This window comes from Ips typographus, linkage group LG2, assembly GCF_016097725.1.
Source record: "Ips typographus isolate SLU linkage group LG2, UJ_Ityp_2.0, whole genome shotgun sequence".
In the NCBI taxonomy this organism is placed as follows: domain Eukaryota; kingdom Metazoa; phylum Arthropoda; class Insecta; order Coleoptera; family Curculionidae; genus Ips; species Ips typographus.
In genome coordinates, this window is record NC_138423.1 from 11,895,678 (window position 1) to 11,909,988 (window position 14,311).

A 14,311-nucleotide genomic window follows, 5' to 3' on the forward strand; every position below is an offset into this window, starting at 1 on the left:
CATATGGAAAGTAGTGAATTTGGCAATGAAATCTAGAAATTTTCAGTTATTTCAATGGGAAACTGTTTACTAATAACTAGTGGCGTAATTATCTCTTCTTGGTTGTAAAAATCAGAGGCCTTATTAAGGAAACATATTCAAACGAAGTAAAAATGTTCTACTGTTTGTAAAAGTAAAAATTGCATACAAAGCAGATTATGCTTTGATTAGACCGAATAATGTAAGAGAAGAAACAGTTTCAAAATTATCAGAAGTAGATGAAGAAGACATTTTTCTGAATTCTACTCAAAATGTTGATGCTAGGAATAATCTTGATTCAACTAAAGTGTAGTACAATTGAATAATTTAAAGAAACTGCAATTGACTAAAATCAATACATTTGTTTGATTTTGGAGAAAAGCTAAGTATAACAATACTAAGTAGAAGAGAATTCATGCTACCTTTTCAATTGTTGATTTTTTGTTGTTACTGTTATCATTGTCATTTGACATGCATTTCTTTTGCGACTTAAAGCCTAAGTTCTGAATAAGTTTATTATAAGGTTACGTTAGGTTAAGTAAAAGGTTTAGTTAATTTTATTCATGAGATAATTAATTAAAAAACGTTTAAATAAAAAAAAGAATGGTAAATATGAAGAAAATACTTGCTAATCCTCGACAAAATAGATTTCAACATGATAAAAATGAATTACAATATTAAATATTGATGCTGTTAATACCAAAATTAAAACATAATGGTGCATGGTTTTTACTTTTCAAAACCTAAAACACGGAGCGAAAAAGCTGGCGTTTCAAATCATAAAAGAGCCATATATAATACACATTTCGCTAAAACCCTTAAACTTTGCATGGGGAATGGAGGAAGTATGTTAGGTGTCTCCCGAAAGTGACAAATTGTCACCAGGTGACCCTTTGGCCAAGACCGCAGCCCTTCGGGTCACTAGAGACTGGTTTAAAACTTGCGGGATGTATGATGTGTCTGATGCTGTCTGCGTTGTTGCCAGTTTTGGCTATTAATAAATTATCATATTGTTATTTATGGAAGATTTAGTATAGCTGACAGGCCTCAAAGTTTTGTTTTACTGAGTATCGGGCTATGTCAGTGAATTCAATTTGTTGTTGATTGTAATGAGATTATTAGAAATTAATAAAACACATATTCTGAACTAGGTTGAATCAGAACCCAGTGTTGTCAAACAACCTTAATTTTCCATTTTAGTCGAAGTTTTTTAAATACAGTGCGTTTTTTTTAAGGCGCAACATAGGATTTTAGGTGTTAAATTTTTAAGCCCATGTTAGACCATGTTATTTTGGAACTACAAGTATAAAACTTGACGGGTGGCTCTTTCGTACCCTGAAGCTTAAGTAAGTTTACCAATTCGGCCTAAAAAGTGTTAAAAAGCTTGCAAAAAATCATCTTTTTTCGAAAAGGTTTTATCGTTTCATACTCCCTGTATGCATTGTTGTTCTTTGTTGTTTTTGATACTGGCACGGCAGGTAGCAGGTAAAATTTGGCGTAGAAAGTAAAACAGGGTGATCATTAACTTTATATCAAGAAAGTTAAGAACAAAAGAAGTATTTTTATAAGTGAATTGTTCAAAGTGACCTCCGTTTGAAGCCAAACAGTATTCCAAACAATCATAAAATGCCCTTTTGACGTTCAAAAGATGTCGGGTCGTGATGCAATCAAAATATGTCACTTTACCTGCTACCTGCCCTGCCAGTATAAAAACAACAAGGAACAACAATGCATACAGGGAGTATGGAACGATAAAATCTTTTCGAAAAAAAAATTTTTTTTTCCAGTTTTTAGTCACTTTTTAGACCAAATTGGTAGACTTACTTAAGCTTCAGGGTACTAAAGACACACCCGTCAAGTTATAGACTTGCAGTTCCAAAATAAAATGGTCTAACATGGGCTTAAAAATTTAACACGTAAAATCCTATGTTGCGCGTTAAAAAAAACGCACTGTATACTTTATAACAATGTATTGGTTTTGAGACCTCTCAGTTGTGTTTGATATGTGAAAGAACACTTATCATCTTAGATAAAATGACATTGACCCGTTTAAAAAAAGTCAAAGAACTTATTATTTTTAATCAAAACCGAGTGATTTTAACATATTAAGGAAGCCGGCATGTTCATTGTAATAATGTTTCATGTAAATAACGTTAATACAGTATTATTTACACTTGCTACGTTTGGGATCTTGCGTTTTTAAACCCCCTGTTATACACGGTTATTCACGTTATTAGACACGGAAGAATGTGACTAACCCATTTAATATTAAAAAAATGTTTGATTTTGGGATTAATATTGGAAGTATTTTTTTAAGATTGCTTTCAATGCCTGTTTACTGCGCTAATGCTGAAGAAGCCAGCCAGCCTCAAAACGTCCAATACAAGCTGTCATGCTTGTGTTTTTTGCTTGGTAACATCCCGAAAATCGGTATTATAATTACGTAACTTATATTTATTATCTATTTCTCTAAATTCTTAATAAATGCTTCACATATTGTAATTTATTATTTTGTCATTTATTGTCTGTCACTAAGTGGCAGAATCTAAAAATTGCTTCAGTTACTTGGTTGCTCACAATTGCAAAAATTGAAAATATCTGACAATACCAGAAACTATCTGTCATTGTCATAAATTGTCTGGCAATGGCAGAAAAAATGTGCATGGCTCCTCAAAGACATCGTAAAATTCTAATTCTTTTCTAAATTGAAGTGTATAATAAAACATTATTCTGTTACTAATGTTACATTACAAATCTAAAGAGTCTGTCGTCAAAATTTCACCATACTCTGATTGTTTGTTGATATATTATTACGAAGTACGAAGACCTAGAAGGGTCACATACGACGAAGGACTTTAAACTCGAAAATTAGTTAAATTCCGAGTTGAAATTCGGAAGTTGAATTCCAACTTTGAACTAGGAAATTAATTAAATTTTGACTTTAAAAACTTGGAAATTACTTAAATTCCGAATTCAAACTCGGAATTTAGTTAAACTCCTACTTCAAACTGGGAAAATAACTAAAATCCGAGTTTGACATTTTTACTAATTTCCGAGCTCCGACAAACTCAGAAATTACTTAAATTCCGACTTCAAACTCGGAATTAAGTTGCAATGTTGTCAAACCGACAAATTCTACTATTATGGTTTGAAGAATGTTTGCAATGCGACCAAACGGATAAACTCTACTAATTTGGTTCAGCGTTTGCAATGTTGCTAAACTGATTAATTTTTGCTTTGACATTGACAATATTGACATTTGGTGTCGTGTCAAACTGTCAATGTTGTCATTCAACTCAATATTCAAAGTTGTTGTTTTCGTTCTTTGTTGACTTGACTCACTTCCACATTTTTATTATTATATTTATTTACTAATTTTATTATTATTATTATCGATTTGAGTATGCTGAGTTAATCATATGGAAATCAACAAACAATATCATAATCAAACAATATAAAACATGAATTTGGAGGTTATGTATTAAATCATTCCAGTCTTTTTCTCCTCTTCTCTATTTCTTCCCGAAACTTTTTGAAAAACGTTTTGTTTCTACCCGAAAACTTTCAAATTTTTTAGAAAGTTTTTGTGTGGCTTACTCTAGTTTAAAGTTTTAAAGTGTCTTTTTATTAATTTGGTTTGAAGAGTATTTGCAATGTGACAATGTAAATTTCCGAGTTTAAAGTCGGAATTTTGTTAATTTCCGAGTTAGAAGTCGGAATTTAACTATTTTTCGAGTTTGAAGTGGGAATTTAGTTAATTTCCGAGTTTAAAGTCAGAATTTAACTAAACTCCGAGTTTGAAACTAAAATTTAACTAATTTCCGACTTGAAGCGGAATTTAAGAAAAATAACGTCTGTGCGTGGACACCATCAGTTGGCAATTTCAGTTTGCAGTTTTGTTCTACTTATCAAACTAGAGGTAAAACACAAATTTTTCCAAAAATCCGACAGACAAATGGCCAACAACCAGCTAAAGCTTAAGCAAATTGATTTTGATTTTCACCCCCCACGTATCAATGCGACAATTCAATTATGTACTGGTACATTCACGGATTCGATACAAATGCAATAAAACATACATATCACCCCTCGACGAATCCTGCTGTACAAATAGGAGGAAATAATTGTAATGATAATGCGGAAAGGGCTTGCGTTATTTTGTATATTCGGAAATTATACGGGGTTAAATGGGGGTAAGTCTGCGCGCCATTTGTTTGGTTGGTAAACATAAAAACCGTGACAGGGAAAACCTGATGGTGTTAAAATTGATTAGGTATTAAAATATATTGTTTTTGAGGTATAATTTCATTCAATGTGTAGGAAACTTGTGCTAAATCCCATTTTAAACATACTTTTATTAGCTTTTATAACATTTTAGTCTTGTGACACTGAATTTTAAAATTTATATGTGAGGTAAACAGTAATTATTTACGAAAGTACTTAATTCATTTGCTGATAGCAAATGATGGTTTAATGCTTACAGTATACAATGATTTTAGTACTTTTAGATCAAGGACTAAATATGATCGACTGCAATTGGTTAACAGCGATCTCTGACTTGATGGTGACGTAAAAACCGTCACCGGCCCGAGCCAATACGGGCAACATTGCGCTTATGGGATTAAGCAATCCTTTACTGTTTACCGTCCTTAATATCGTTTACACGATTAATAATAGTGTAGATAACATATATTTTTATAAATTATAACAACAACCTATTGTAATATGGGATCAAAGTATGGCGTTTATACCGTACAGCGCTTAGAAACAATGAGGAATTCTACTATAATCTAATCTTATTTTAAATGTTTGGTTTTCCTTTTAAAATGATTTAATACATCTCTATAGAACCCAAAATGCAAACAGTTTTTTGACGATATCGGGACGAAGTCTCAAAATCGTCAAAACGTTGTTTAATTTGTATACCAGGTGTCCAAGAGCACCCTGGACATAGGAGATTAACATGGGAAAATGGTTTTGATTTTTTTGCGCCTGTACGGTTCATTTAATGGAAAAACTCTTTAGATAAAAGTTGTAGAGCACATTTTCGGCTATCAACTCGTAATTTTTTCAATACCGTAATTTTGACCATTTGGACGAAAAACTGATCTAAAATTCGGAAATTTTAAATCTCGCGCCAAGCGGTCGTTAAGGAAAGTTTATATCCGGTCGTGCTAAAACATTCAAAACAAGTTTATTTAGTAATAATTTTGAGTTACTACCCACATACTGGGAAGAAAATACAAATAAATCGTGATAAAAACACTTTATCAGGAGCCACAGTCCAAAAATCTGGTAAGTTGCGTTTATAACCTCATTCAATGTCTCTACTAAACTTATTTACTTTGTAGCAAAATTCTTTAAGAAAACACTAGTTTTGCTTGCAAATATTTAATGAGGATGACCGAATCACCTATCTCAAGCCTCTTCATAACACTACCAAACGATTTAAAGGGATAAAAACAATGGACTAGGAAGGTCTGCAGATGTTTGAAGATAAGTTGCTTTACTATACAGGGACCACAAAAGAGGGTAAATACTTCCCTAAAAGTGGTGCAATTTAGTGACCTATGTGACTGATAGTTTTATTGTATCCTTCTGTTTTGTAGTGTTATCAACACACCATAGTGTTTAAGTGGTTTTACATTGTATGATGTTAATAAAAAGGCATTTTTTATAACTGATTGTCAATGTTTTTTTTCCTAGCTCTACAGGGTAAGGTAAGTACTGATATTTAATTAGCTCCATTAGTTAACTTGAACATCATTCACCTACAAGGATACTTGTAAAATTTCTACTAACCAAAAATAGTTTTTGTGCAAGTAATGTGAGTTCACATTTGATTAGTAAAGGTGTGTCCTCTGAAATGGTGTATTGAATTAGAAGCAAGTTGTTTCTCTTTAGAGACTTTCAATCACTACATTTCACCTACCTTTGCTAATTTGGAACTCCATATTATTATCCAAACAAACATTAAGTTAGTAAGACAAAGTTGTTTTTAGCATAGCTTGTATGGTGAAAGGTTCACCCACTCACACTCAATCTGTGGAACAATCACTGTTTATGTGGTAAGATCAGTTTTCTTTGCCACCTATTGTACCTAAGCTTTGAAAGAAAATGTATACTGTACCTTGAACTGTGAATAAATAATTAATACAAACGTTCAGTGTACAAAGTTTTATTTGGAACAATTGAGTGTGTGGAAAAAAGAACACAATTATAATGTTAATAAACCTAGAATAGAACAGCTCATGTAGATAGCTCAATTGAAAAGTTGGTTTTTCGACAATACCTATCCATATACAAAAACTTTTGTCACCTGACTGATAATTTGACTGTGTAAGTCCATATTTTGTTCCTAGAAGGGGTTTCTCAGAGGTTTTACAGCCAGTTTAAGATTATTCACATTTCACAGTCCCATCAAATTTTGAGATTTAAGTCAGATATCAACAATGAATCATTTTAAGTTTTAGTTGCAACACTGGTGAAGACCCTCGCTGATGATAGTCCATGAAGTTAAGCACATTGAAGCTAAATCACACCACTTTTGAAGGAAGTATTTGGCCCCTTTGTTGTTTTCCCTGTACAGTAGGAAACTTATCTTCAAAGATCTGGCTTCATTGTCCACTGTTTTCATCACTTTAAATCGTTTGGTAGTGTCATGAAGAGGCTTGAGATAGGTGATTCGGTCATCCTCATTAAATATTTGCAAGCAAAACCAGTGTTTTCTTTAAGAATTTTGGCGCAAAAAAATCAAAACCGTTTTCCCATGTTAATCTCCTATGTCCAGGGTGCTCTTAGACACCTGGTATAATACAAATAAAACATCAACGATTTTGAGACTTTGACTTCGAATTTTTTTAACAAAAACCCTGTATTGTTTACTAAAAATCTCTTTGAGCTAGAATAGACTATTTCTACGAATTTTGAAAAACAACTTGTTTGACGTAACTTGGATATTCTTATTATTTGGCAACATTGTTTCTGATCAGTAGTATAGTAAACAAAACAAACGGACATAGCCAAATTAACGATTAACCTAACTTTGACTAGTTCGACGTCCTGTTACTCTTGTTTTCCTTTCCAAAAGTATGATTAGAATTATTAATTTATTAATTTAAAAACGGAACGGAAGGTTTTCAAAAAGCAAGTTGAAATATGATTTTGCATTATTTCGCTTATTATAGATTACGTTTATGTGGTAGTAATTAGTGTAAAGCAAATATAATAAAACATAATTATCATATTATACTGATGTCTGTAAACAGCCAAACATTTACAAAAATATGAAAATATATTTAGGTTAGGTAAGGTAAGATAACAGTATTAAATGAAGTAGCAACATTGCCAAGTGGTGTAACAATAGATGTTACGTCAGACCATTTTTAAATCATTATTTTATTAAATTTCGTGCTATTATTAGTCAATTATTCAACGCTTAAACAATTTTTAATTCACTAGAGGTTTAAAAAAAATGTTAAATCACTCTGAATGACATTTGCTTATTTAGTCATAACTACGAGGCCTCTGTCATACCTCAAATTAATAGAACTGAATTTTCGTGTTTTTTTAATATAGCACGTCGAAATTCAATATGATATTGTATAAAACACGTAATTTAAACCTGTTTATTCACTCGAAGAACATAGGAACTATTATCAGTTATTTTTACTTCAAATCAAAAGCAGAAGCAGTTTTCCATTGTATAGGTCCAAATTACAGTGTTAAAATTAACTAGAATTAAAATTATCGTCAATTTATCACCAAGAAGAAGAAGTGTCCGTGATAAGGAAAGTCAAAAGAAAAAGGGTTAAAAATACAGATAATGACATTTGAAAAGTCTCTAGTTTTTTTGGATTTTTGAAATACTTTGAAAAATAGTTTTTTGGTTATTTTTTTTATTTTGTTGTGACGATAATATTGGACTTACACCAAGTCTAACAACACCTCTCAACAGCATTTTAAAGCTCACTTTAAACTGGATTTATCAATCTTTTATTCCGACGTTTTGTCTTGTCCATCCTCAATCTCATTTTTTTTAAATGCTGCGCTTATTTTTTATTATTAGATTCTGATATTAAAAAATAAACCCTTTTTATTCCGAATTGAATGAAGTAAGTCTCTTTCTGGTCTAAATGCGTTTTACTCTGTTTTTTGACATTAAAAAAGAAATGTCCTATTACCGAGCCTATTATTAAAATTTCTTTTTAATTAAAACTGTGCTAGTGTATGATAAGGAACGTTTAAACAAATTTGGGATGGAGACAAATAAACAGGTAAACGTCACATTCAAAACGTACATTGTTGCGTCATCCCTTTTCACGTTGATTTTTGCCATAAATTTGTCTAAATTAGCAAAGTTGTAATTTTGGCAAACAAAGCTTTGTATTAGCTTGATACTTTAAAAATGCAGTCACTTTGCTACAATTTCAAAATTGCGACTTCTCAAACTGTCAAATTAACTTTTGATCGTAAAGTAGTGAAATAAATAATACACCGTCCATTTTGGAAAACATTTCAAATGTTGCTTTTGTCAAAATTAGAACAACTAAAAAAAATCACGTTAATTAGCTTCAAATGTAAAGTTAGGTTATGTGAGTTTTGTTTGTTTTAATCAATGAATAAAAAAAATGTAAACATAGCAGGAAGGAGCAATAGCAAACCAAGTGGGTGACAGAAACAAGGGGGAGGGGGGGGAGTAATATGGCGGCCGTCAATACTTGTTAATCTTGTCCACTGTACAACTTAATTTAAATTTGCAAAACTCAACTGTTAAAGAACCACAAACAAACAAAACAAACTAACACTATACTACAACAAATACAAACAACAAATTTTTGCGGGTTTGAAACTCCAAACTTTCAATGACTTTGCGTCAATTCAACTGCGCAGTAGGCGAATGCGCAATCAAAGATGGTGGACTTCCGTCCCCCTCGCTTAATGCACAAACGGGTTATAATTTGTATTATTGTTACCTCCTGATACTTGTTCTTTTTACTCATTGGTTTTAATCATCACAAAATTTGGTTTGGCTGGGCAAAATAAAGTCTTCACTATCTTCTACGTTTGTGATAGTTTCAAATGCCTATATAATTATTTACAGAAAAAATATAATATATATAATAATATATAATAAAACAATAATAATATATCAGTAGAGAAAAAATCTATCATCGTTTAACTACGCTTTAAACTAAAGGTTTGTGGGTTTTTTGAAGCTTCGGGAAAGGTAAAGTGCACTTTCCGTACCGGATGCGGTAAAGTAACTTGTCCGCACACTTTTATTTTTGAAAAATATATATTTAAATCAAAAAACAATATCTGTATATTTGATTTCTCAATCAAGAATAAACTTTTAATCACCTTTGTAGACTTTCATTTCAGTAATTTTTCTATACATTTTCGTTTAACTTTACTGTGCTTTTTTATGTTTGATTTCAATTCCAAATTTTTCTACACATAATTTGTTGTTAATTGCTTTATTAAAAAAATTGCCTTAATCTTTATGATTATTTTTTAAATAAACAATTTTTCAAATACAATAAATCATACACTCAGCTGCTTTTGGTCATCATAATTAAATTTCTATTTCCTTCTATACTTTGAAGTCTTAATAAATCTCCGTAGTTAACCGGCCAAATCAAAATTATCCATCCGAGCATAAAACAGGCATAAATCATCCAACAGTCCCGTGTTTGACTTGCCCGATTTCCTCTTCATAAACAAAAATAATGGCACTTGAAATCCGTAGTCAGATGGCTTAAAATTGTGCCCGCCACCGCGGACAAAAATAAAAGGGTAAACAGTACGATAAATCACCTGCCATAATGACAGTCGATGGCAAAGTGCCAAGGATTAATTACACTGGTTGCCGTAAGGTGCACATATGGCCTTAGTGCGTCACGCCTGGCTGCCGAAGGTTTTGGGGTGGCGACCGATCTATTCTTTTCCGTTCTACAGTTGTTTGTTGATGCTTCTCCCTGTGGTTTGCAATAGGGGCGCATTGTAGATTTATGGGCTTATTTTCAACTATTTGTTTTTCCCGTTGGCTATTTAATAAGACGTAATATGTAGATCATACACCGGAAAAAGTTCCTTCACAGAATCCAAAGTAAAGTAGTTGCGCGCCACAGAAGACGTAATTTTAAAATTTTTGCTACATTTTGGGGGTTTCCATGATTTTTTTTTGTTGAATTTTATATTTTAAGAAGAAGAACCAAACCTTCGACAAGAATAAAAAATAATACACGTATTTTCATATTATTGAAAATATTCACTTCAACAAGCCCGCCAGTATGACATAGTAAGTTACTGACCAATGAAAAGTAAGATATTGCGCGCCAATATCATTTGGAAGGTATGCGGCCTCAGATAGATGGGTTAAGAAAGACTGTTTTTTACCCTCTCATTGCTGTAGACCAAAGGGATAGGTCTGGAAGAGGAAGTCGCCACAAGTCCAGGAATTTTCCCTTTCGGGAAGTTCCCAGAGTTGCATCGGCGTCCCCTGTTCTGGAAAAAGGATGCCCCCGCTGACGGAGGGACTCTTCTAGCGCTCTTATTGTCCTCCAGAGTGGGAACTGCGGAAAGGTTCTACCCAGATTTTGAGAATAAAATTCTCGTCACCCAGGGGTGAGGTCTGTGGGAAAATTGCGGTCCTCATCTTGGTTGGTTGGGTGGTCCTTGGTTAGTCGTCCATCTGAAGCAAAAAGAAAATCTGGTTAATATATACCCGATACGTTTGTGGGGGGCTTCTAACTCCGGTTCGTAGTTTACTGCTTTGCGCAGTTTTCCGCCTTTAAATCTGTACTGCGCTTTGCTTGATCCTCGTACCCCAACGCGGCCGATGTGTAAGTTAACCTGACATTGCTTTCTATCCTCAATTTGGGTCTTCTTTTGAAGACTACGGCCTGCGTTTTCTCCACAGGTCAATCTTCCATTTGTTGCATCATTTCTCCAATGCTGTCTCCTCTTGAAGGTATCGGGTCAGGAGTCGGCCGCGGTGTCATCCGCGTAGTGCTAAGCTGGTTCGCTGAGTTCTAGAGGCGGATCTGAAACATAATAAACAAAATGCGGCACCTCCTGCTTCCATTTCTCTATAACTTGAATAAACGCTGTCGATTTTGACACAAAAGCGACGAGCTGAAAGAAAAAATCTGATTAGTTTTACCAGGACGACTGAAAAGCCGGCGTTCAGCATATTTATCAGAAGTCCTCTATGCCAAACCCTGTCAAAGGCCTTGGACACGTCCAGTAGTACGGCTCCTGTCGCTTCTTGCCTATTGAATCCTTGCGTGATGTATTCGGGCATCCTCAGGACTTGGAGTTCCGTCGATAGCGCCTTTCGAAATCCAAATTGCTCGTCGGCGATGACGTGCAGGACCTCTTCTTGCTCCTTTAACCTCCTAAAGTTGATGATTTCTGCCACTTTTTCCAAAGATAGCAGGAGGCTGATGGGCCGATAATTCTGGGGGAACAGCGGGTCTTTTTGTGGTTTTGGAAATAGGATGACATCGGCTCTCTACCAATCAGCAGGAAACTACCTTAGTCGAAGTATTGCGTTCACAATATTCAACAAGGCAGCCTTCCCGCGTCTCGAAAGTTTTCTCAGCACAATGTTTCCTACCTATCTCATCCCATCCTGGTGTCTTTTAAAAAACTATTAAAGCACATCACCTGCTTCCTAATCAACTCAATTCCATTGACTGTATAACAATTTTTAGAAAATATGTTATAAGCTTCCTGTTGGAAAAATGTCTATACACTTTTGACTTCAATAAATTAAAAGTCGTTTGTTTAAACTTGTATTGTTTTTTGTTTGTTTGTTTTGTGACGTTGCTTATGTATGTTACTGTAATTGTTCAACCAACACAGAATTTATTATTAAAGGTTGAACTTAGAAATTATAGTCCAATCTTTCAACTTTAAGGATTGACTTAACAACTATAATCCAGATGAAACGTTAGACGCATTGGTTTATTTTACAATTTAAAATGTTCTTGTTGAGGATAATCTTATATATACAAATATAAATATAAATGTATATATAAACAATCTTTATTTTCAATAGAAAAAAGGCTATCGACCACTTGGTCTTTCTGCCTATGTTTACAGTGGGATTTTTTATGGTTTTAGTATACATGTTAACTTCTTTCTAATTATTTACAATTTATTTACAAAAAAAAAAAAATCTTAGTTAAAGTGCTCTAGTAGGGTGGCAGTGGGAAAGAGGTAACGGGATTGTCTAGTTTGTCTTGTTATGCACAGTGGGTTTATTATTGTCCAGCTGTTTGGATTATTCTTCCATTTGTTCTGTAGTTGTATAAGTCTGTCTGTTATTTTGGTCATGTTTGTACGTTCGTAGAGAAGTTGGTTGGATGGGTTGTGTAGTGGGTTTTCTGGGTGTCTTATTTTGGTTATTCGTCTTAGAGCAATCTGTTCCGTAGTCTGAGTGTATCTTTTAGTTTTGTCAGTAGCGTTTGCTCTAAGTAAGTGTCCCTAGTCTAGAACTAGTCTACAGATGGATTTGAATATTTGTGTGGCGGTTTTCGTGCTAATACCTTTGTTTTTGTATGTCAGTGATCTAAAGTGTTTTGTCCGTTTAATAGTTTCAGTGGATAATCTTATTTTAATCAGAATTAGTAAAAGATTTATTTTATTCACAAAACAATTTTACAATACTTTTTTCTTGGGTTTCTGTATTTTTGTGTGTTTTCTTAATTACACATACCACATAGAGAAGTGCATTACAAACATCAAACAAAAATCAAATTGAGATATTACCTTCGAGTTGACATTTTCAAATGAGAAACCCCATTTTTTATTGCAATTATAGATTCTACGTAAAGTTCTGGGTATTTTTCATGTAGCATATCCTATGTCGATATTAAGCTGTTTTCAAGAAAATAACAGTTGAAAAATATAACATGTTTTTCGAAGGACATGAAAAATACCCAGAAATTGACGTAGAATCCATAAATGCAATAAAAAATGGGGGTTCTTATTTGAAAATTTCAACTGAAAGGTCGTATCTCAATTTTGGGACACCCTGTATATCTAATATTCTTCTCAAAAAATGCGCAGTTAAACATGATACCATACGTGTCCGAGCATTTTTCTTAAAGATAACTCCCTAAATTTTAATCGAATTTATTCCATACTTTATGGACACACTGTATTATACATTTTGCCAGTAAATAGGTACAAAACTAGGGCGCTAACCTTCACAAAAACTATGTTAATTATGAATAACTAGATGGAACACTATACCCCTGCCAATTAAACGTAGCTTCTCCTTTTTGGTAATAAAACTAACATAAAACCATCGGGCCCTAAATGGCGCGAGCCACCCTTCGTTCAAAGGGCGGCGGTGGTCCATTTGCAACAGAGGGTCGACTAAATCAAACTCCACTTGTATTATCAATTATTCAACGACACATCTGTCTGATATTTTTCCTACTTGTTACAGTATATTTCATCTAAGCCCCATTTTTTCCTTGTGTTCCGCTGCAATATGTTTGCCTTTTGGACTTCAAAGTTTCAGTTTTACTTGACGTCGGTTGCTTGTAAGGTTAGGACGTATTTACGGCATTATTTATTGAAGCCACCACTAAAACTCCGATCCCATGTAACTAACTTGGATTAGTCTAAACTCTCAAGCCTGAAATCCAATTATGATTTCAAACTGAAACTGTTTGATATATCCAGTCGAGCATTTCGGGTTAACCAAGGTATCTGTGTCCATTAACTCTGGTCAACCCGAAATGGCCCAGACCTGATAATTTAGTCAAAGTTTGGATTGCATTCGGAGAAACTTCCTTTCTTAACTGTAATGTGCTAAATCAGGGGCGTACACATTACTAATCCACTGGTTTTTAACCTTTTATTGATGTGTAAACTTACCTGCTTCAACACTTTTCAGACTAGGCTAACGTTTTTTCTTATGACGCATAATAAACAAAAACTATATAATGTAGTACGTAGTATGTACCTGGGGATTAATATGAATACTTCTAGGATACACAGACCCGTATTTGCTATTTGTTTTGAAGGGTATTCACCCTACTTTATAATTGCTAAGTAGCTAAGTTGCACATAAAACTGAAATCCTGCCAAACTTTTGCCTGTTAATTTTTTTTTTGCTAAAACGAATTGATACATAAGTGACATTGTTAAAAAAAATATTTTTTTTTACGGGCAAACTAAGAACTTTAAGGCCAGTTCTGCCTTGTATGCTCAGCTTGACATGTAGGTTAGTTTGATGGAATTATCTATATACAAACAATTCAATTCATAT

The 14,311-nt window shown here is 33.5% G+C and overlaps 1 long non-coding RNA gene across 1 annotated transcript; it reads left to right on the forward strand.

Annotated features, from left to right (window-relative positions):
- The first annotated feature begins 5,004 nt into the window (after positions 1 to 5,004).
- On the forward strand, positions 5,005 to 5,702 carry LOC145725162 (uncharacterized). Its single transcript, XR_014177183.1, has 2 exons — positions 5,005 to 5,313; positions 5,370 to 5,702. It is a non-coding gene; the product is annotated as an uncharacterized LOC145725162 (long non-coding RNA).
- Positions 5,703 to 14,311: the final 8,609 nt, after the last annotated feature.